This window comes from Xiphophorus couchianus, chromosome 14 (genome assembly GCF_001444195.1).
Source record: "Xiphophorus couchianus chromosome 14, X_couchianus-1.0, whole genome shotgun sequence".
Lineage (NCBI taxonomy): Eukaryota > Metazoa > Chordata > Actinopteri > Cyprinodontiformes > Poeciliidae > Xiphophorus > Xiphophorus couchianus.
In genome coordinates, this window is record NC_040241.1 from 2,645,362 (window position 1) to 2,667,981 (window position 22,620).

Sequence of the window (22,620 nt, forward strand, 5' to 3'; positions counted from 1 at the left end):
CCCTTTAACATATGTCCTGACGTCCGCCAAGTTAGATGCAGCTGGTCACAGATGGTTGGCTGCACTTGCCACCTTTGACTTTCGTATTCAGTACAGGGCTGGAAAATCAAACCAAGATGCCGACGGTCTCTCCCGCAGACCTCATGTGCAAGATGAAATGGACAACTCTGCTAAAGATGAGGACGACCGTATTGACCGGTTCATGTCTGACATCACTCAGAACGTGACTGTTTCTCCAGAAGTAGTACGTGCAATATGCCAACGACACATTGTCCACTCAGAATTTCAACCACAGTCTGAGTTGCCCTTCCTTGGCTTTATTGAGTGTGTTGCTATTGATGCAAATGCTATTCCACCAGATTACAGCCACACAGACATTTTGCCTGGCTCATGCACTTTACCACAAATGTCTCAACGTGACTGGGCTTTAGAGCAGAAGAAAGACCCATCCATCAGCAGGGTCATAACCTTGTTAATGGGGGGGAGGAGACCACCTCACAGGACGAAACAAAAGGAAGACAGAGAAGTCCAGCTCATGTTACGGCTATGGGACCAACTAGTTATGAGAGATGAAGTGCTTTACCGGAAAAGACTTCTAAATGGTGTACCATCTTTCCAACTAGTTCTGCCGAGGACTTTTCGAAATGAGGCTTTGGACAGCCTACATGACTGTATGGGACATATGGGTGTAGATCGCACCACAGATCTGGTTCGTGCACGCTTTTATTGGCCACGCATGCTCACTGACATAAACAACAAAATACACACATGTGAGAGGTGCATCAGACAAAAAGCCAGAGCTGAACACAGTGCTCCTTTGGTGAACATTTGTACCAGCAGACCGCTGGAGCTAGTCTGCATGGACTACCTGTCCTTGGAATCTGATGAAAAAGGGTCAAAAAATATACTCGTAATCACTGACCACTTCACCAAGTACGCAGTGGCAGTACCCACAGTTGACCAAAAAGCAAAAACCGTGGCCAAAGCCTTGTGGAATAATTTTTTTATTCACTACGGCCTGCCGGAGCGTTTGCATAGTGATCAGGGCCGGGATTTTGAGTCCACACTGATCAGAGAGCTATGCAATCTGCTTGGAATAAAAAAAACAAGAACAACTCCTTATCATCCACGTGGAAATCCTGTGGAAAGATTTAACAGGACACTCCTTGCCATGTTGGGCACCTTACAAGAAGAGGATAAGTTAAGGTGGAGAGATTTTGTGCAGCCATTGGTGCATGCCTATAATTGCACAAAAAATGACACAACTGGATACTCACCTTATCAGCTCATGTTTGGAAGACAACCAAACTTACCCATTGACATTGCATTTGGACTCGACAAGCCTACTGGGAGGGGCGAAACACATAGTCAGTATGTAAAAGGCCTCAGAGACAGTTTGACAGAGAGCTACAAAATTGCTATTGAACATAGCGAAAAGACTGCCTCTTACAACAAACAGAGATTTGACAACAAGGTGAGGGAGTCTAAGCTCGAAGTGGGAGATCGTGTGTTAGTGAAAAATGTAGGTCTCCGTGGTAAACACAAGATTTCCAACAGGTGGACTAACACTGTTTACAAAGTGATTAAACAGATAGAAAACCTCCCTGTTTATGTAGTAGCTCCCTTTGATGATGTGGGTCCAGAAAGAGTCTTGCATAGACTTGTTACTGCCCTGTGGTTTTCTGTCAGTTGCAAAAGAGCAACCTGAGCCCATAACACAAACCCAAACAAGGAAGTCTAAAAGACTGCAGTCAAGTGCAACAAAAAGAGGTGCTGGACATGAAGTTCCAGAGGATTCGCTGCTGGACAGCGAGGATGAAGATGTGGAGTATTATTACTATCCTCCAACAAAGATGGTGACTGATGTTGGAACCCGAAACGATGATGAACAGGACAGAGACATGCAAATTGGATCTGAAGACCAAGTGTTGGACACAAATGAACTTGCCAGTGAGAGAACAGAAACTGACAATACAGAACAGGATGTGACAAACGAACATGTTTCAGTGCCATCACTTAATCCTGAAGCTTCACCATTTGAGCCACAAGAGCCAAAAGAGACCATATCAGAAGAGCAGCAGCTCAAGGGTGAGTTAACCCAGTCACCCACACCTCGAATGTCCATCCAACCACCAGACCATGTCATAATAGATATTGGCAACCCTGAAACATCTGAAACTGTTATCCCTATTGGAACGGACAACCATGAAGGGAATGTTGAAGTAAGGAGATCAACAAGAGAGAGAACCCATCCCAAGAGACTCACCTACCCATCCTTAGGAAACCCACTTGTGGTGGTTATGCAGTCTTTACTTGGTGGCTTAGACAACGCACTGCAAATAGCCCTTGAATGTGACTTTTATGCCCCTGTATTTGATGCTTAGGAGATGTTGACATGCAGGGACGCATGCAATTAATGGGGGGGAGGATGTAACCCACATGTATATGTGTGGTACTGTTAGTGGTATTTTATTTCTGTAGGATTTTGTTTTGTTATTTAATGTTCCCAGCAATTTAGTTATATTTTCATTTTGAGTTTTCTTGTCATACCAGAAACCGCCAGCAGGTGGCTTGTGAGTTACACTCTGGTTTAGACAGCAGGAAACTATTAGAAGAAGAAGAAAACCGTAGCTGGCTGTAGCACGTTGTGCGAATTACCGCATGCTATAAGATAAATTCTTGATTAATTCCGGTAACGGTTAAGAGAAAAGAAGATCCGTGACCTGATCCCTGGCAGTAAAACACATTTTTACTGTGATTTTCTCTGGTGAGTGTTGTAACGTGTTTTTGCAACCGAAATTAAGCTAATGCTAACTGGCGTCATAGGCATTACTGCTCATATATTCCAACAAGGAAGAACAGAGAAACGTAAATAAAACCAATCGGAGAAACGTGTGAGATTAAAATGATGATTTTCACTGTATTGCATTTTTGTTATGTACAAACTAAGAGGTTGGATACAGTGTGATACGTTTGTTTTGCAAGCTTGCCATTAGTTGAATATTATTTTTGTGATAAATGGAATTTATTGCTTCCTGCATACTTTTGAAACTTAATAGTTAATTAAGTTCTATATATATGCAGGTTGGTTTTTTTTAGAACCCCATTCAACTTTGAAGACTGTCCAGCTGCATAGCATCGCAGGCCTGGATTGGATTGCTGAGCTCCAGGTTTCAACCCAAGACCTGGGACTGCTGGATCCGCTGCCTACTTTGCACTGGATAAGATAAGATTTTGGATCCAAAGAAACACATGACCTTTTAACAAAGACTTGACTGACTGACTTAAATTACTGAACTAAGAAAACAAAACTTCCAAAGGACAAACTGAACTATAAGGAATCTGAACCAAAAGAAAATACACTGCCTGATAAAAAAAGGTGGACACTTTATGTTGGAACAAAAAAAACTGTACCGTAATATTCTGTTTCAAGTTGTATTAAATAATCTGTTCATTCTTGATAATATGGTTGTTTGTGCTTATTATCCTCCTTTTTGAACTTAGAAAGATAGACTAACTGTAACTTCAACATTGAAATCTAAGTTTCTCAACTTATCTATTCGTAAGTTACACTAGTTGGTTACAGGATCAAGTTTCATCGATGCGAGGAAGTAAAAAAGAACGCATCTAAACAGGATCCCCAAAACGGCACCTCGTCACAGCTGCTCTACCAATGCACTTTTCTCTTGTACATATTCTGTTCTATTGTTTCTCCATGATACTTCAAACATAGGCAGGTGTTAGTTGTTCTATAAGTACGATAAACAACTGTTTTCTTAAGTTTACCTCATGTTGGAGAAACGAAACTCAAGTTAACTGGAGTCAATTGTTTCGATGGACATACTCAAGACAGAGTTTTACTCTGGATCAGTTTGTTTCTCTAATCTGTGCTGGTAGTGGTGTGAATGGAGATGGCTTTGAACTGTAGATTTAGACACTGCAGCAGTAGATGTTGCTACAACAATAAGGGGTTTTTAGGGTGGATTCACACCAGTCCTGTTTAGTCCGCCTTAATCAAACTCTAGTTCGTTTGCAGAGAAAGTTTGGTGAGGTGGGAATACGCAATCAAAATCTGATATGGGCTAAAAAATTGAACTTTGATCCACTTAAAAATCTTGGTCTCTGTTTGGTTAAAGTAAACTCTGGCACGGTTCAAATGAATGTGAGGATGCTGAGTCCACAGGCAGCAGGAGAAATGGCTCACGGTGTCGCACCAACAATAAAAGAGAAATCCAACAACCACTGAAATCTGACGCCACTCCGTTTCTGTTTACAAGCAAGTTATGTTCAGTGTCTTCTTTAGAGGTATTCGTATCGTACCCTTGAGTGGTTATTGGTGCAGCGCCACCACAGGTGACAGGTGGAATAGGCTGCTTAAAGGGGCGGTATTATGTATTTTGCAGGCATATAATGTCATTTGATAAGTACTTATTTTACCTTCATTTGTTATGAAAAAGCTGTATATATCAACCATGACTCAGAAGAAATTTGACTTTGTAATGAACGCCTTGAACTTGGGCTTCTGTCTCTTTAAAAACTCCTGCTCTTTCTGAAACTCCGCCTTCAGGAAGTCATCACAAGATGACTTCTCTATTAAACCTTTAACAACATTTTTACCAGCGTTTCACAGAGAAGTAGCTCCTATAATGAGCTCAGCAGATGCTGCAGTTCCCCCAGGTGTTTGCTAATTGCTGCTGGCTAGTCTGAAGGGGCTGAATGGGGGAGTCAGAGGGGTGGGCTGCTGTGGGAGGTGGCAGAACAGAAGCTTCCATTTGTGTGTATAATTTAAAGGAAATAAATTGATTTAATACAGTTTGGAGTCAGGTTGACATAGAAAAATGTGGACAAACTGAATCATTGGGAATACTTTCTGGATGCACAACAAATGCAAAAAAAATAAAAAACAAAGATGAAAATTAAAATAATTTGGTGACATGTATTTTACAAACTATCCTGATGACCAGACATTTCCCTTCTTTGTGTTTCCAGATAAACCAGTATTATACAAGAGTTCTGGAGGTTAGCAGAACCTGCCAGCTCTCTGCTGGCCTCCTCTCCACAGCGGTGTAGAGTGCAGTGAAGAAAGAGGACAGAAGGGATGTATTATTTATTAATAGTCAGTCTCCCCAAAGCTCTGTAAAACATCCTGTTGAGCTCCCCAAGGTTAGCACTTAGCTTCAAAGCAATTAAAACCGTGGCAATGGGAGTGGAATGAGAGTGGATGAAGAATAAATTGAAAGAGGGGATAGGAATGCGACCCGTCTGGCCACAGGACCAGTCAGCCATGGCCATATTATGGATTCAAACTGTCCTAGAGAGCAGATTCACCACCCCAGGTCAGGGATCCCGAGTCAGGGGTCAACGCCCTCGTAGGCCCGGTGGACAGGCAAAGACTGTTAAGTTACTAAAGCGATGCCTGTCTCCACCTTTCTAGCTTGCTGGGGTTTTTTGCGGTTTGGGTTTTGCAAATGACATCTTGTGTTTAAATGAAATGGGAGAGTGTTTAATTAGCATTTAGCCTAACATCAAATGGAATCTTGATTAATGGCAGCTATTTGTTGCCTCTGGCTCTTATTGGCAACGTCGGGATCACAACACCTGAACGCCTGAGGTAATTTCCAATGAGGGAGCCGAACTTGGAGCCAAACGAGTAGTGGGCACGGCTCACAGTCACACACATTAACAGGCTACAACATCAGGTACAGGCCTTTTGTAGATGAAAGTAATTGCTTGCAGACCAAAAGAGATTAGACTGATTGAGTCAAAAATAATTACCTTGGGTGATTACCTCACAAAGTCTGAGTTTATCAGAAACGGTGGTTCACAGCAGTCTGCAGGATGCGGTGTAATGCCATGCCTTTGTGTTGTTTTATCTCATGGACCGGTCCACAGGGAAGAGGCCTGGTCATATCTCCAGGTGAAGGTTGGGCACATTTGACATTATGATATAACTTAAGAAAAAAAACTTGGATTAGAATACAAAAATGCCGAAAGTAAATCTAAGATTTGACATTGAGGAGAGACTCGAAAAATTCTAAAAACTAAGAAGCTGTCTAATAAAAACAGTAGCATGAAGATACATTATCGTGCTTCCAAAGCAGTAAATTTCACAAACCCACATAAAGCAAGGTTTAAAGATACGTGCAACAGCAAAGGCTCTTCAGTGTCATAAATGCTGCCTAAGTGGTCTTTAATAAAGGTAGGTTTTACACACCTCACGGGGATTTTCTCATAAAAACCTGAAAGGTTTTGGAAGACCATTCTCTCCAGCAGGGCCATAAATCTCCGTTGACCTCACAGACAAGAGCAACACGCCTAAAAGAATTCTTAGAAGACTCGTCTTTGCCTCCAGATCTTTACTCTCTGTGTGTTTTTTTTGTCCTAAATGATGATAGTTCATCCTGATGCCTCCTGCTGTCTCTCTGTTTTCTCTTTCTTACTAGTCTGGCCATACCTTGCTGCCACTCACCATCTATGATTACATTTATCACGACTTTGATTTGAGAGCCAACGAAATTAAAGAGGAGGTTCTGTGAGAGCTCTCTGCTCAAAACGGAGCCGACGTGATAGCTGCATTATGTTCCTCTGCTCTGCTATTTTGTGCCCACTGTCACGGTGGGTGATGCAACTAAACAAGCCGAGACAAAGCAACTATTCTAAGCTATTCGGAGCATCTATTTGCTTCGGAGTGAGAGGTGCCTTCTTCTCAGTTTGAATGAGATGAAAACGTAATGTAACAAGCCGTCTTTGCCTGTCGGCTTAGATAGTTGTTTATGGAGGGTAGGGCTCATTATGTGTCCATCTGTCCATTTCCTGTTTATCCAGGTCTTCATGATAGCAGCCTAGGCAAGGCGTTTCAGGCTCCTTCGACAATATCCAGAGGGGTTCCCAGGTAAAACACTCGATATAGTCCCTCCACTGAGCTCTGGGCTCGCCTCAGGGTATTCTCCCAAATGGACATGTTGGCAAATGCTAACATGAGGAAGCATTCCAGTCCAAGTCGATGATTTCCCCTGGACAACCTGAAATGACTTTTGCTCCTAACTCCACAAGTCTGTTCACCCCACCTACGCCTGTTTTCATTGCTTTATCCCAGCGTCTCATTCTCTCCGACACTCACCAACTGTAGCCGGCTGTAGACTGCAATCTCGAAAGGACATTTAAACCGAGACAACCCAGCAGTATCCATCATCCCCAGCTGTCCTTTTGACAATGCCTCTCCTGCTGCCACTGCCTCGCCGACCTCTGCCATAGAGCCATGCCTTGTTTCCAGCAGCATTGTGCATTTTGCTTCCATTACACCTTGTGTCTAGGAGCTCTATTAGGAATCTGACAGAATTTTCCTCCCTCTGCCTGACTTTACACTCACTCGGGGTCAGCGGTTCTTGTCCCCTGCTGAGCACGGCGTAGGCAGGACTCTGCCTCCACTTCCTGAATTGTCTAATATTTTTCTTAAAAAAACAATCCTGTCTCCATGATATCTTGAACTTTAGCTTCTCTTGGATTTTCCTTTCACTTAGATTTTCATTAGAGGGAGACCCTAAGGTGCCCGTGTTGAAAATCAGGGGCCAAAAGACCGTTTCTCCCAGATTTATTGCCACCCATTTATGTCCACCTGAAATTTTGCATCTTATTGAATAACCAATCAGACAGCGCATTTGTAAACTTTTTATTCATTGCATATAGTAGAGAATGCAAGAATAGCACATATAAAAACCAATTCATGCCATATATATAGTCATAAATCAAGTGTATGACCTTCCCTACATAAGCAGCATTGAACAAATGACTGAAGGAAGGACAAAAAAGCTCTAAAGGGTAAAAAATAAAAACCCCGAATGGCTGCGAGAAGCTATGAACCGAAAGTAAACCATGTGATGCATTCACTGATAAAGTATGACTCTTCTTCCAGAGAAATGATAGCCCACATTTCGAAGGCAGCCTTTATACTGCGGCCATTTATACACGCGACACTTTTATAGACAACACTGTCTGCGCTTTCATGAATACCTCAAAGCAGGGTGTGATGTGCATCAAAGTGCTGGTTTTGATCTGCAAATACCCCCAGGCCCGTCCCAAAGGGAAGGAGAGGAAAGAGGGTCATTAAGTAAAGCTGCAAATATGCTTGTTGGGTTTCATTTTTAAACCGAGGAGTTCTCAATAACACCGGCGGACTGTCCGCCCGGGCTACGCACGCGGCAGATAACGCCGGTAGAGCAGCACTATACGTGATGCCAGGGTCACCAGATACAATCTACAGATCCATCAGTCGAAGTGCAGTTGCTGCTGAGGTGTACCTCCCTCCCTACTTCGCTCCCCCATGCCTTGCTGCTTCAGGAATATTAAATATGGGCTCTGCGGCCACTGCAGATGCAATGCCATTGATTTTGTGTCAATCCTCCGGGCTGCAGTAATTTGATTTGGTATCAGCAGTGGCTAACTGAGACTTCTTGAAGCAAGAGCAGAGAAGATGAGGTGATGCGCTGGCAGGTTTCTAATTCTGAACTGCTTCATATTTGCAGGTGGGGCTTGAGATTCATCAATACCGGAGCGGCTGAAGGATCTAGCTGCCTTTGTGCTGCACTTACAAAGATACTGTCCTCCTGTCGTTTCCTCCCTGTGCAATATCTTCTTTCTATACCTGAAAAGGATCTCAAAACAAGATAACCTTGGTATTTTTTTCATAGTGCCGACTTTAACAAATAATGAAAATCCCTCTGAGAATTCAACAAGAAGATGTTATAAAGTTGCGTGTTAGGACCGAAAGGTCTAGGCCAAGTCCCGTTGGGTTTCTTTGGCAGAAGTTGCATTTTTCTTAAAGCGATATTCATCACAACTGATTCTACTCTAATGAGGATCCCAACCCCTTGTGGCACTCAGCGCTTCACCAGAGTCAGCAACGAGCCTAATGCAATTAGGCCACGGCCGTCTGACGGAACCCTCTTGGACTCGGCGAGAGACGGCCAAGATGTTTCCTAAATGTCGGCACAATCAGAAGAGCACGGCTCGAGTGCCACGGGCCCCCTCTGGGGCCCTCCTGGCTTCTTTTACTTTCTGTCAAACTTGTCTGCTCAGTTCGACTACAAATGGTGAAAAGCAACCTGTGGATTTAATAGAAATATATATGTTACTTTAAAGGCTCGTTGTACACGCTCCCAGGTCCAAACCAGGGTTATAATAGTTCTGAGTTTTTCATTACGGTTTCATTTTATTCTTGTTTGACTTTTTGTTTGTCTGATTCAGACAGTTAGTTTTGATTAGTTTTTAAAGTGTGCTTGCTATTTTTATTATTTGTTAAATGTTTAGTTTTAGTTTAGTATTTATTAGTTATAGTAGTAACTGTAGGTTTTTCATACTTTGGTTCATTTTTAGGCACAGAATTCAAAAAGGTCAAACTATCGTAATGAGATCATGTTTACATGGACTGGGCAGTGGATACTCAGCAGAAGATTCCATTTTCAGAAAACATATAAAATTTTTGTTGAACAACCAACTTTTGCAGTCGCCATTTTGCAAACTAGCATAAGCGCCACCAGGAGGAGTATGAAGTACCGTAATTTGCCGACAGCTGACGTAAACTCCTTGTGAGGTGGTAAAAAAAAAAAATCTATTTCATATAAGTTCGGAAGGCTAATAAACGGATTGATAAACACGAAAACGCAGGATATTATATCTATAATTTCAGCATGTTTGAGTTCGTTTCATAAACTCACACTACAGTTCCAGTTACTCATAGTTTGCCCCATGAACCATTGTTTTTATTTATTCCAGTTAATAAAAAATGCTTTCTCAATTTCAGTTTATGTTAGTTTTAGTTAACTATAATAACATTGATCCCAGTATACTCAAGATATTCACAAATCAATTGGCCGGAGCGTAAAAAGGCGTCGCTAGAGTGAAGCAATGTTTCAGCATAAATCAACTTCATATGCACAGCAGGATTTTAATAGGGAGTAATATATAAGAGACAAATATTGTGCTTATGACGGTGCATTGTGATTCACCGTACCTCCCCCCTGACAGTGGCTGATTTCTTTTCTTCTTCTTCTTCTTTTTGCCACATCACTGGAAGTATTCCCACCTCCCTGAAAGCAGTCTCCCCTCGTCACGTCCTCACCGGTGAGCAGCTCAATTCTGCCCCCAAGTGGCAGACGACAGCAACGACCGGCCGCCGCCACAGACCAGGAGGTTAACAGCTCCAGATGCTCGCCGTCAGCAGACGCAGGTGCCACGGCGGGTTCAGAAAAGACGAGCAGACGTTAAATTATCACAGAGCCTGGCGGCGCTCCCCGCTTTTTTTTTTTTTGCTTTTTGATGAGCGGACATCAAATCAATAATCTGTTCATTAGTCTTACATGAGCAAATCTAAGAGAGATCCTCTGCCCAGAGAAATCGATGCCGCATGTAGTTACTCATTGTGCCAGATCCTTTTCTCCATCCATAACAGACTTTTATGTGTATCTCTCCCAGCTGCAAAAAAAAAAAAAAAAAAACCCGAACACCTCCCAATTACTGCAGAACAAATCCCCCTGTGTGTAACCTATCGGGATGCAGTGCACTGAATCTCTTTGAAGTTGCACCGGAGCGGATTTTTCTGTAATTCGTTGCAGGAGCAAAAATAAAAAATGACATTCAACATCCAACCCCTGAATGTGTTTTCGTCTCTCGGGCCGCAAATCTTTCTTTTTTTTTTTTTTTTTTTTCTCCGTGCAGTCAAGGTCACACAGTGAGAGGCCACTAACAATGTGTGGGCTTATTTCCCTCCTGCCTTCATTACTATACAATTAGCTGCGGTGCTATTCAATTTCCCTCATTTCAGACCTTGCAGATCAATATCACTCAGGCTGCTGGCTAAATGGTTTTGCTGCTCGGAGGGCTTTTCTATAGCTTAAGGGGAGGTATCAATCACGGAGCTAAAAGAGACATTCAGTCCTGGAGTGAGAAACGAGCAGACGGTCTTCGAGGAGCAATTGCACGAGATTTGACAGAGCTGTGGTGTGAAATATTTAAAAGTGGATATTACCACACAGTTCAGGAAGAATCAGGGTCAATATGTAAAATTGATTTCCTGACAAATAATTCAGCAGCTCTAGATTTTTTTGCCCTTTTTCGTCAGATTCGATGCAGTCAGAAACATCACTGTGCAGAAAAAGCTTTTTTTCTAGATAATAATTGAGGCTAAACTGGATAAAAGAGCTAGTTTAGTTTAGTGTTTATTAGTTATAGTAGTAGTTGAAGGTTTTTCATACTTTGGTTCATTTTTAGGCACAGAATTCAAAAAGGTCAAAATATCGTTATGAGATAGCTAGTTAGACAGTTAGCTGTCTATTGAGGAAAACCTTGTGATATTGTTCTTAACATATGATTTTTTTTTCTTCAAATCATTTCTGGATTAGAGGGGAAAGTGTTTACACACAACATAAGATTCTGAAATAGTGATATACGTATATCGGTGTACCTCAAGGTTCTGCACTGGTGTCTCTGCTTTTTGGTTTGTTCGGTTTTCCTGAAACTTGATCATTTTGTGCCATTTCTCAGATTTACAAACAGATGATGATGTTGAATATATATATATATGTACTGTACACGTCATTCCAGCAGCTGACTGCAGAAGAAATGTCAGCTGTTGATAGCTTAGATCCCTGAAAGGCTTTGCCATGAAGACATGTGACATGTAAGTAGAGATCCAGATGTGAGCGCTATCGTAGCGGGGAAGTCAGATGTTCCGGAAAGTTAGTTCTAACGGTCTCGAGGAAAAGTCTTCATGTCTCTTAACTTCTTCATATAAACCTGTAAAAAGTATAGAAAATAATACAATACAGTAATAATACAAAATGACAGTTAAATAAAAAAAAAAACATGTAATGTAAAATAGTTGATTGAATAAATATTAAATTTATAATTGTATATATAATTCAACAGAATTCCAACCAAATGGTGGAATGGACGTCAGCTGAGAGAGGTGAGTGTTTATAGTGTTTCTATAGGCAAGTTCCTACACACTCCAAAATGTGTGTGGAAAAATACTGACCCCAGAGACACTTATGGAAAAAGTTTATTGCTCAGTTGCATATGACTAATATCTGACCATCGGCACACAAACAGGAAGTACTATACCACGATAACTAGAGGGAATATATGGGCAAGCTGGATAAAAATGTTTCAGTTGCACGATTCTGGGATTTAATTGAGCATAGTCAACTACATATTTTCATATTTTTTATGTTAATCGGTAAAAACAAATTCTAAATCAATAAAATTGTTGTTTGTAACAAGGCAAATCTATAAACATGTATATTAGTGGTGGTAAATGAAGACAATAATAATAATTAGCTCAAAAGAAGCAGCCTAAATAGCCCTGTGGAGTTTGTTTAAATGAAGAAAACCAACACAAATCCAGGAGTGCAAGGAAATAAAAAACACAATCAAACTGGAGACATGAGGTTAGCAACAAGCATAATGACGAGCAGGGCAACGAGACGGACCGGCGAGTCGTGACTGAGATAGAGGAGCTTAAATACTGGGAGGTAGTGAACGAAACAATGGACCTAACGAGACGAGATAACTGATTGCAGTGTGAGTAGTTGGCACAGGAGCTGGTAGAGGGGCGGAGAGAAGATGGGGCAGGGAGGCAAAGGGGATATACTGGGGAAAACAACATGGAGCTGAAAATACAGAAGACACACTAAGAGTAAAGAAAATCTGATCAACTAGTAGAGAGAAAGACATGAGGGAAACATAAACCTAAACAGAAACGAAGCCGATCTAAGGAATATAGAGCTAGAGTAACTGGAAGATCTAAACAAAGAAATAACCTAACTAGAATCACTAAAGAAAGATGGACATAGATTCTGACAAAAAAGACTAACTAAACCTGAAGTGACAAAATAAGAAAATTAGGAACACTAACGGGGAGGAGACTAGAAGGACTTAAGAAATAACATAACTAGGATTACTAAAAAAATGGATGCAGACGTAACAGAACTCAACCTCCTAAAGTAACCAGACAAGAAAAGCTAGAAACAATACAGGGGGAAGCTACATAGAAGGACTTAATAACTTAACTGGGACTACTAAAGAAAGGTATACCTAGACCCAGACATGTAATAATAACTGAACCTCAGGAAACTAAAGAATAAATATAACTATAGAAACACCACGAAGGACTGAAAATAAGGAAAACAATAACAAGACAATTCTAATCACACTAAATAACCTCAAATAATAAAACTGAAATGACCATGAAGGGCTGAACCAAAACATAAAGCAAAATAAGATGAAAAGCAAACCCAAAAACGCAGAGTCCTGACGTCCCACGTCGGAGCAGTGAGCGCCATCACAGCGCGGGGTGAGATATGAGCCACCTCGGCTGGTGAACGCAGCTCGGTCGATGTCCTCGCTTTCAACGGAACAGCCAGACACCGACTCCATCTCTGAGGGTAAATTAGCTGCGGCGTGGTCGCCCAGGTCCAATTCAGGGCCGGTTATTACCACCAGAGGCAAGACAGGCGGAGGGCGCGGGGGGGTCGCGGTCACCTGAACCCTAAGGCAGGAGTTTGGAGAAATGTAGAGTCTCCTGTAGGAAAAGGAGGGGATCTGTCTTTGGAAATGTGTTGAGACGCGAAGGGGAAGAACACTTCTCCATGAACAAAACCCAGGAACTGTGCTGCTTCTGTTTATGCAACAGAGAGGCAAAGAAGTGTTTGGCCTCTGTTAGATGAATTCTAGTTTTGCTTCTGTGACAGGTTATTATTAACACCGCAAAAACAAAATCTTACCAAGTATTTTTGGTGTGTGTATAGTTTCTAGTGCAAACATCTTGACGTAAGACCAAACTAACTTACAAATGACTTTTTTAGCACGACAACGCAGCTTGTTTCAAGTAAGTAATTCCTTAATATTGAATAAAAAGTACTAGTTTAATTGGCAGATTATTTGATTATTTCAGTTAAAACAATTTTTTCCCTCATATTATAAGTGAAATAATCTGCCTGTGGAACTAGTGTTTTTTAAATCAATATTAAGGAATTATTTACTAAAAATATCAAGCTCCCATATCTTGCTGAAATGTTACTTGTAAGTTAGTTTTGTTTTATTTCAAGTTATTTCATCCACTAAGACATTTGCACTAGAATCCAGTTGAAAAATTGACAAGGTTTCATGTTTTTTCAGTGTAATTTTAATAGCAAAGAACTAAATCAAGACAAAATACAGTTTTCAAATTATGATTTTGTTAATTAAGGTGGGAAACATTGTTCAGAGTCAAACTGTCTTTGTGTCAAAAATGTTTATCTTCTATGCCAGGGGTGTCAAAGTGTGGTCCAGGAGCCATTTGTGGACCTTAAAATGATTCTGTTCGGCCCCTGACCACAGAACCAAAACATTGAAAATTTGGCCAACAAAACTGAACCAAAAATATTCGTAAATGCTGGTCTTCTTTTAATAAGGCAACAGTTCGAAGCACTTTTTATATTTTGGATCTTTAATTATGCACCAATTTCACTAAAGAAAAAATAATTGTTGAACAGGTGAAAGTAAAAAACAAACCCCAATAAATAAAAAGAAACAAACACCTTTTTGCATTTTTAAGTGAATGAATTTTGGGGTAATACTCAGTAGTTTTAAGTTAGCCAGTTTTGGCCTTGATGCTCTAAACGGTGTTGTTGCGCAACACCCCCCCCCCCCCTCCTTTCTGTCTCTACTCTCTCACTCTCGTACTTCCTCTTCTGAGAGGGGAGATGTGCTACCAGCTCTCCTTCTAACGGGTTAATTGAGTTTCCTAAATCTGCTGGGATTTACCCTGTCCAGAATTAAGCTGGTTTCGAGAAACGATTCGCCTGGTTATCTGACGGTCTACATCCAGGTGTCCCACCCTTCTTCCCCCTGTGAATTAGCCAGACTGAGCAGCCTACAGCCAACTAGTTTCACAGAGCACACCTGTTAACGGTCGCTCGTTCTCTATTTTGCAACTTGCATTTGTTACTGAACCAGGTAGGTTTTAGTAACTCGGGCGAGTCCCAAGGTGATGTTTTACATATGGGCTACCAGCAACCTAAAAACATTTTCCACTTTTTCCTCTCCAGAATCAAACATCACAGCTATTTTACAACCATCAAAGAACTTTAAGGTGACTCATTAACTGAATGTCCACAACATCTTTAGATTTTCTTTATGCTAAATATTTTATTAGTAAGGCATTTTTGCAAGGGTCAGTACAGCTTAATTCAGTAGCAGAAATAATCAAATAAGTAAAATCAATCATCTAGTCTATCTTTCCCTACTGCTGACACTGAGAACTAAAAAAGGGAACCTTTGAGAGAGACGGACGGAGTTTGGCGCCTCGAACCCCAGACCTGACACGACGACGAAGAAGGTGTGGCAGCAGGAGGAAGATGTTGATCGATGAAGGCCAGGATCTCCGCAGGTCTGATGAGCCTCCTCTCCGCATGGATGCTGAGGTCACACAGGACTTGGTGCTGGCAGGAAAAAAGGCACCAGTTCTTCTTCCTTGTCTTTGTCTTCATCTTTGTCTTTGGGGTCAGAACCCAGCCGATGAGAGAAGTGCGATTCGAAGCCACAGATTGTGGGCCAGACGGGTTGGTCTCCATGAGCGGGACAGTCTTCGGCTCCGTGGCCCCGGCTCTTCTTCAGCTGCAGAGTTCTTTGTCCATCTCGATCTTGGCTCGAAGCTGCCCGGAGGATCCAACGAACGGTTCCTCTTTTGCACCCACCTTATATAGGGTTTATCTGTCTGCTTAGACAGATGATCTCATATCCGTCACTGTCTTAAGAGACATCATGTCATGATGTCTGTGCTAATGTCTCAGGGTTGCTCAACCTCCTATTTCCATATAAGGTGCTGATCATCTCTGCTCTCCTGTTAGTTCCCCTTTTTCCCTTCCTGTCACCTTTCACCTACCATCTACCTCCAACATATCAGTGATGTTTAATTGCAGTTTTACAACCTTTTACACCATTTCAAGTTCAATGTCAAAATCACATTTATATTACATTTATTTTCTTTAGCTTCTCTGATTTAGCATTCATTTATAATTTTATAACCATAACTTATTAATTATACTTATTATAATCTTAATGTGAGTTATTACAGATGTTTTTCTGAAAAGAAACCAAGAATAATCCATGATTCTATTTATTTGATACCAAAGTTACAGTTACTTGTTTTTCTTGTAAGTGTTCTCACAAATGTACGTGTAAATATTATTACAAGTAAATCAATATTAATATAAGTATTTTACTTTGAATCTTATCAAATTACTCAAAATGTTTAGATTTCATTCAAACTTTCATGCTTTAAAATAAGGAGTAGTCTCAGCTATTTTTATAAATCTGCAGGCTGGAAACTTACTTCCTCTTTTTCCAGGAAACCTGCTTTTCCTGTTTAATGAATCTCTCTGACTGACTATGATTTCTTATGATTAGATAGAAAAAAGTAGAATTAAAGCAAAGTTTGCATGAGACAAAAACAACACACACAACTAGATTTATTTTATTGACACTTAAGTCTACTGCTGGGCCTTGATGTCACTTGAGTGATTCATTTTAAAGATAACTTTATTTATTATTACTGTTAAACTAAAATCTCCAGCATGGGGAAGTGGGATGAGCTCGGATTTTCTTGACACCCCCTCCACGAGGTCAGACCTTTCACATGCTGGGAGTCCATCACACTCCTGCAGTTCGCCGTCCTCATCCCCTAGAAAGAGAAGAAGTTCGTCTGGGATGTGAAGATGCAGATTCTTCATCCTCAGTTTTCACAGAGGGCTCAGTGTAGTCATCAAAACTCCACTTCTCTTGACAACGGTAACGACTGGCAAAGACTTTGACTATTCCATCCCAAAACCTTCATTTTCTTTTCTTTTCATCATCTTGAGGTTGGATTTGGTAAATCAACCGATGACAAAGCAATTCTGACTTTTTTTTTCCTTTCAGAAAAATATCAAACTTTTTTCTCAGAGTTCTGCCTTTTTACTTAGAATAAAAAAAATTCTCAGAACTCTGAGGGAGAAAAAACGTTTTTGTCCCACTGTAATCTCAGAATTCAGTTTTTATTTTCTCATAAGATTTTTTTTTCTAGTGACCCTAACCTGGTATTATAAATAAAGATCACATTGCAACAGTCCAATGTCTAGATGACTCTTGACATGCCTCAGTCAAGACAGCGATGGTGAATCAGAAAATCTTCACGCCTTGCATACAAATGAGCATTTCTACACAAAATTAAGCAAAGATAAATATCTGGGGGGAAAAAACCAAACAAATACACAAACTCATTTTTTTAAAGTAATATCATTCTTATTAATCACAAACATTTTAAGGACAACACTTATATGAACAGCTGCTGCTTTTAATACTAAGGAATCATTTGGAGGCCACCAGAGAACATCGTAGCGAGGTTCTGGTCACACACAGCGAGGCGGCAATCAACACTGAACGGCCAGATGCTCATGCAGCAAAGAATCAACAACACAGAGTCTCAATCAGTTTGCAAAACGCAGCTCCACGTCCGAATTCATCTCTCCACAGGCACAGCGGAGCTGCACACGTTTGTCAGTAACGGCGCTGGAGTTCACTACGTTAGAAACCACCAAACTTCTACTTTACAGAATAGAAACAATAAAAAAAAAAAGGCAAAATCCAAGATTCTCAGGAATATTTTTCTACAAGCTGCTGTCCAATAATAACAATTTTAAAAAAGCCTTATTAGGTGATTTCGGTTTCACTTCCCCGCTTTGATCCCTTTAGAAAACTGTTGCCAAATTTGCATCACACCAAGGATGGATTCTTGGCTCACGATCACAGTACGGCGAAAACGGCACGGCGTTCACTACAGGACGGCCACCGACACGAAGGGAAGCGTGACAAAAACACGGCGGCGGCGTTCGCCGGCGCTCTAATCACAGGCGTCTAAACACTCCTGTCTGCCGTCGCCTTTGTCTGCCCAGCAGATGCTTTTGTCACGGTTTCCACAAAGCAACAATATATCATCTGACATCAAAATTGGGTCCTTGTTATGGCTCCACTCAAATACACACTTGAGAAAACGGCGCAGAGGAAAACAAAAAAGAAAATAAACAAGAGCATCTCAGAGAAAAGGAGACAATAGCTTAGTCTGGGTGGCAGCTTTACATTCTTGGCAATAACAGCACCTCCTTAATGTTCTGAAGAAGAGCAGACATCCACCTCAAGATGCACACCGACTCTAAAGTTTCACTGAGAAAATACAATTTTATGGATTGTTTTTTTTGTTGTTGTTTTTTTTAAATACAGAAAAAAAAAAACATCCAATAGTTCTAAACATGAACACTCTCTGCAGACTGAATCAACACACACGTTGCACCATCGATTTAGGTGAAGATGGCGCACTGTTCCAGCGCGAGTCCACCGTGTTCAGAGCGTGTACCCCCTCGGTGTTGAGGGTTCTATCACTAACATGCTGTGTTATTGACAGAACGTTCTCCGCCGGGTTCGGGTCTCTGATCTGGCGTCGTGAACACCACCGTCGGCTGGGGCTGAGGGGTAGGGTTCAGGGTGGAGAGGGCTGAGGACTGACAGCGGCCCACTCCCAGAACACAGCCAGCAGTTAAAGGCTCCTGCAAGAAACAGGAAACCCGTCATAATGGCAGCCGCACCGGGTGGACAAAACAGGAAACCAGGATGTCAGATCTGAGCTCTGCACTTCCTCCTTCAGCCGGTCTGATGTAAGAATGAAGAACCATGGGAAATACGAAGCATTTGACTTAATAACAGGTCAACATTGTCTTAAATAACCCATTTGTGAGGGGGAGCTGTTTGTAAAGTTACACTGTAAAAAATGAGCTGCAGTGTTTTGGTTTCTTTAGCCTGTCAGAGAGGGGGGAAAGTGGGTGTTCATTTTTCAAAGTCATATTTTCACCATATTATTCATATACCTATAAATGTCAAAGTTCCAAAGTAAATATTTAACAAATCTTTAACTAAAAATATTTATTTTAACTATATATTTAGTTCCAAAGTAAATATTTTTCCAACTAAATGTCTTTAAGTCTGACCTCAATATTGAGCTTGCTAACTATTTAGAAATCAAGCTAAATATTTAACATGATAATTAACTAACTTTAAATTTAAAATTTTCATTAGCAACCTAGATATTTAGCATTCAGCTAAAAATGTAGCTTGCTAAATATTTAGCAATCAAGCTAAATATTTAGCAACTTCAATATTTAACTAGCCAACTAACTTGAAACATAAAAAAATACTTAGCAAGCTAAATCTTTAATTTGCTAACAAAATATCTAGTCAGTAAGTTAAAGGTTTAACTTGCTAACTAACTTGCTAGCAACATATCTAGCTTGTATGTAGCTTGTGAATTAAATAGATTGAAACTCTGACATTTATAAATGTATGAATAACATGGTGACAACATGACTTTGAAAATTGAACATCCATTATTTTCTCTGTGGCTAAAGAAACAAAAATATTGCTGTTAATTCTTTTTACTGTGTAATTTTACAAAAGACAATCCATAATTTTGATCACATAACACAAGATAAATGTGCAAAGATTAGCTAAATTGTAAGTTCTCCCAATTTACTAAGCTTAGCAAAAGTATTGAGATGATTTCCTTTCTTTTTTTTTTTTTACATGTCACATTACAACCACAAACATCAATGTATTAAACAATAATTTATTTTATAGACTAGAAAAAAATGGTGCATAAGTTGGCAAAAGGAATGAAAATGATTCATGGTTCGTATGTTTTCAATATATGCAAATACAAAAACGTGGCGTGCAATTTTATTCCACCCTGAATTGACTCTTCACAGAAACCTTTTCCAGCTGCAGTTCTTCATGCCTCTGCCAGCTGCTTAAACACACTTCACTCATTTCAAAACAAGAGCGTGAAAATAAATGTCTCTACTTGAGGAATTCTCAACAGTCGACAACCAACAGCTCAACACGGATGTCGAAGTAAATTAACGCTTTAGAATTTATCTGGAAATATCAATTTATGGGAAGCTAAGTATGCTAAATGTTTTCATAGCTAGCAACAATGCTAAAGAGTAAACTGAACTCCGCTATTAGCGCGTTAGCTGAAGAGTGCCCACCACCTCTGTTGCTAAGTTACCGTGCTGCAAACAGTTTGTTCATAATATTGTTTTTTATAACAGATCGTTGACCATGAGCTCTTGGGACTCATGACCAGTACCCAGAGCGGCTTCCGGATGTTTCTCTGAGCTGTCTGTGCTCTGGTCTTCATGATGCCGTCGGTTCACTAACGTTTTCTAACAAACCTCTAAGACCTCCACAGAACAACCAGGTGTAAAATAAAATGAAACCCCACACAGGTGGACTCTATTTAGTATTTAGTTGACTTCTGAACATACTTTATTTATGGGCATCAGAGTAATGTGGGCTGAAACAAAGTGCAGCTTCTCTGCTAATTCACAACTATCTACAGGCTTGTGTTGGTCCGACACATAAAGCCCAATGAGGTACATGAAAGCTTGTGGTTCAAATGTGGCAATGTTCAGTGGGAATTAAGGCACTGCATTCTAACGTCACTTTATTATGAAGTCAAAATGTCTGAAGGCAGCCAGAAAACATGTGTTACTGCAATGTATTCAAAATGTGTGGATACATTTTTGCCCCACAGCCTCTTTATTGGCGAATATGACCATGTAATTTTGCATTCTTGTTGTTTAATTAGCCTATTTAAGAAAACACTGGTCTCTGACTTAGCAGTAAGATAATTCTCAGTGGGGGTAAGATGGTACAAAAGAAGAAGAGTCATTCCTCCAAAGGGAAATTAGGCAAATTTATTTCCCGTCCGTTATCTCCACTTGCCTTTTTTCTTTTAATACACTGATTAGTTTCACTTGTGAAGGCCTTTAAGAATTATTCAAATTAAACAGCCTGGGAAACGAAAGAACGCAATTCGACTGAACTGCTCACAACTCATATTTATTTATATGCAAGCTGTGATTAGAGCCCGTAAGGAGTCATTGATGTTTTTCAAAGGACCAAAAGCCACAAAGGCTTTTAGAAGACCTAAAGGTATTTCTGGCACGGTTACCGTTATTAAAGCTCACTTATTGATATCTTTATTTGTATAATACAATCCTAAAGGAAATAAATGAGGCAAAGAAATGGGCTTAACAGCGCCTGTGCTGCGGTTAATGGATAACATTGCAGGACTCTTGTTCTTGGATATGTCCATAACTGCAGTAACATGTCGCTGTGCTGCTGGTTGACTTATGAAAGATGATTGCATTACGCCTCGTTTCCATTCAGCGCTACGGATCGCTATTTTGTTTGTTTCCATTGAAAATGTGGCCCATACAACCAACCTGTACCACACCATTCCTTAGTCCCCTTCAGTTGTAAGTTCATAGGTCAATGGTGCTGTATGGTTACGGTCATCACATGGCATCACACAACACCGTCCACTGATTGGAGGACAGAAGAACGTCACTGCTTAAACACACATGAGACGTACTAGTGGGTTATGTTTGTCGTCGCACTGGTAGACGCAATGTTAGATGTTTGAGGTTCAGCCCGCCTGCCCAGTGAGAGTCCAACTGGCAGTGGAAATGCTTTTCTGAAATGTTGGACCATAAAACAGCGTACCGACCCATGCCATACTGCTAAGTGGACTGGGAAAGGGTTTGTTTCTGGATACAGTGTAAACCTGACCTGTTTCTAAAGACCAGTCAGTCAGTCAGACGTGGCATCTTTCAAATTGTTGTAGAGCACTGATTTCCAGAGTTTGGACCGGAACCCAACTCTGGATCCTGAACCAACATAGTTATAGAAACCACATCAATGAAAAATAATGCAGCTCGTCTTCCTGAAGTGTATCTGACTCTACCGCCAATAAACATTCATCCACCAACCGCCTGCTACAGTTCACTTTGCCTTTTCACATAACACAATAGAATAAATAGAATCACAGGTTGTGTGTGTTTTCAGACTAACCAACTGATATTTTGTGACCAAAGGTGTGTAGCTTTTAACTTACTGCAGTAATCTCAGCAAAATATCTAAGATACATGCCTCATACTCTGAAATATTATGCATATTATAAACCTCAAATCATCTTGAACATAAAATTGAGTTCCCTGAACTGGCTTAACCAAAGTCACCAAATCTCAGTCCAGCACAGTGAACCTCGGCCTATTTGCAGCTCAGTGTTTACAGATCTGTCTACATATATGCAAGTTTTTCATGGATTTTTCTACAGATTATATCTTAAGTTTTTGAAAGAAAATGCAGTTTGTGAAGCTGGAATACCAAATCAAAGTCACTGACAAGCTATGGACTGGCATTTGAAAATCAACCAATCCAGGAGTGCCAATTCATTTCCTTACTGGTGGTCGAATGCAGCCGTTTTGTTTTAAATAAAATAACTATAAAATGCAAACTTTTGTATGTCTTCAGACACTTCTGCATCTGCTGTGTTTGGGGTTGAAGAGAGGACGCATACCTGACACAAAAATAACTGCCAACTGCACGATTGTGCCGGATTGCTCCTACATGTCTTTAGAGCAATGTGCTTCATGAATCCAGGGCAGAAATAAAGATGACAGTAAAAGTCAAATAACTGCAGAAATAGAGATA

The 22,620-nt window shown here is 40.6% G+C and overlaps 1 protein-coding gene and 1 long non-coding RNA gene across 5 annotated transcripts in view; one reads left to right on the plus strand and one right to left on the minus strand.

Annotated features, from left to right (window-relative positions):
- The first annotated feature begins 1,662 nt into the window (after nt 1–1,662).
- LOC114157440 (uncharacterized) lies at nt 1,663–22,600 on the plus strand. 2 transcript variants are annotated; one of them, XR_003598158.1, is made up of 4 exons: nt 1,663–2,767; nt 3,085–3,592; nt 4,730–4,733; nt 22,590–22,600. It is a non-coding gene; the product is annotated as an uncharacterized LOC114157440 (long non-coding RNA). The 2 variants fall into 2 exon arrangements; XR_003598157.1 differs by having other exon boundaries at nt 1,663–3,592.
- Nucleotides 17,292–22,620, minus strand: part of LOC114157439 (RAS guanyl-releasing protein 2) — a 60,388-nt gene continuing 55,059 nt past the window's right edge. For all 3 annotated transcript variants that reach the window (XM_028038407.1, XM_028038404.1, XM_028038405.1), the window contains exon 17: nt 17,292–18,614. The gene's annotated coding sequence lies outside the window, so the exon portion shown is untranslated. The remainder of the gene's footprint in view (nt 18,615–22,620) is intronic.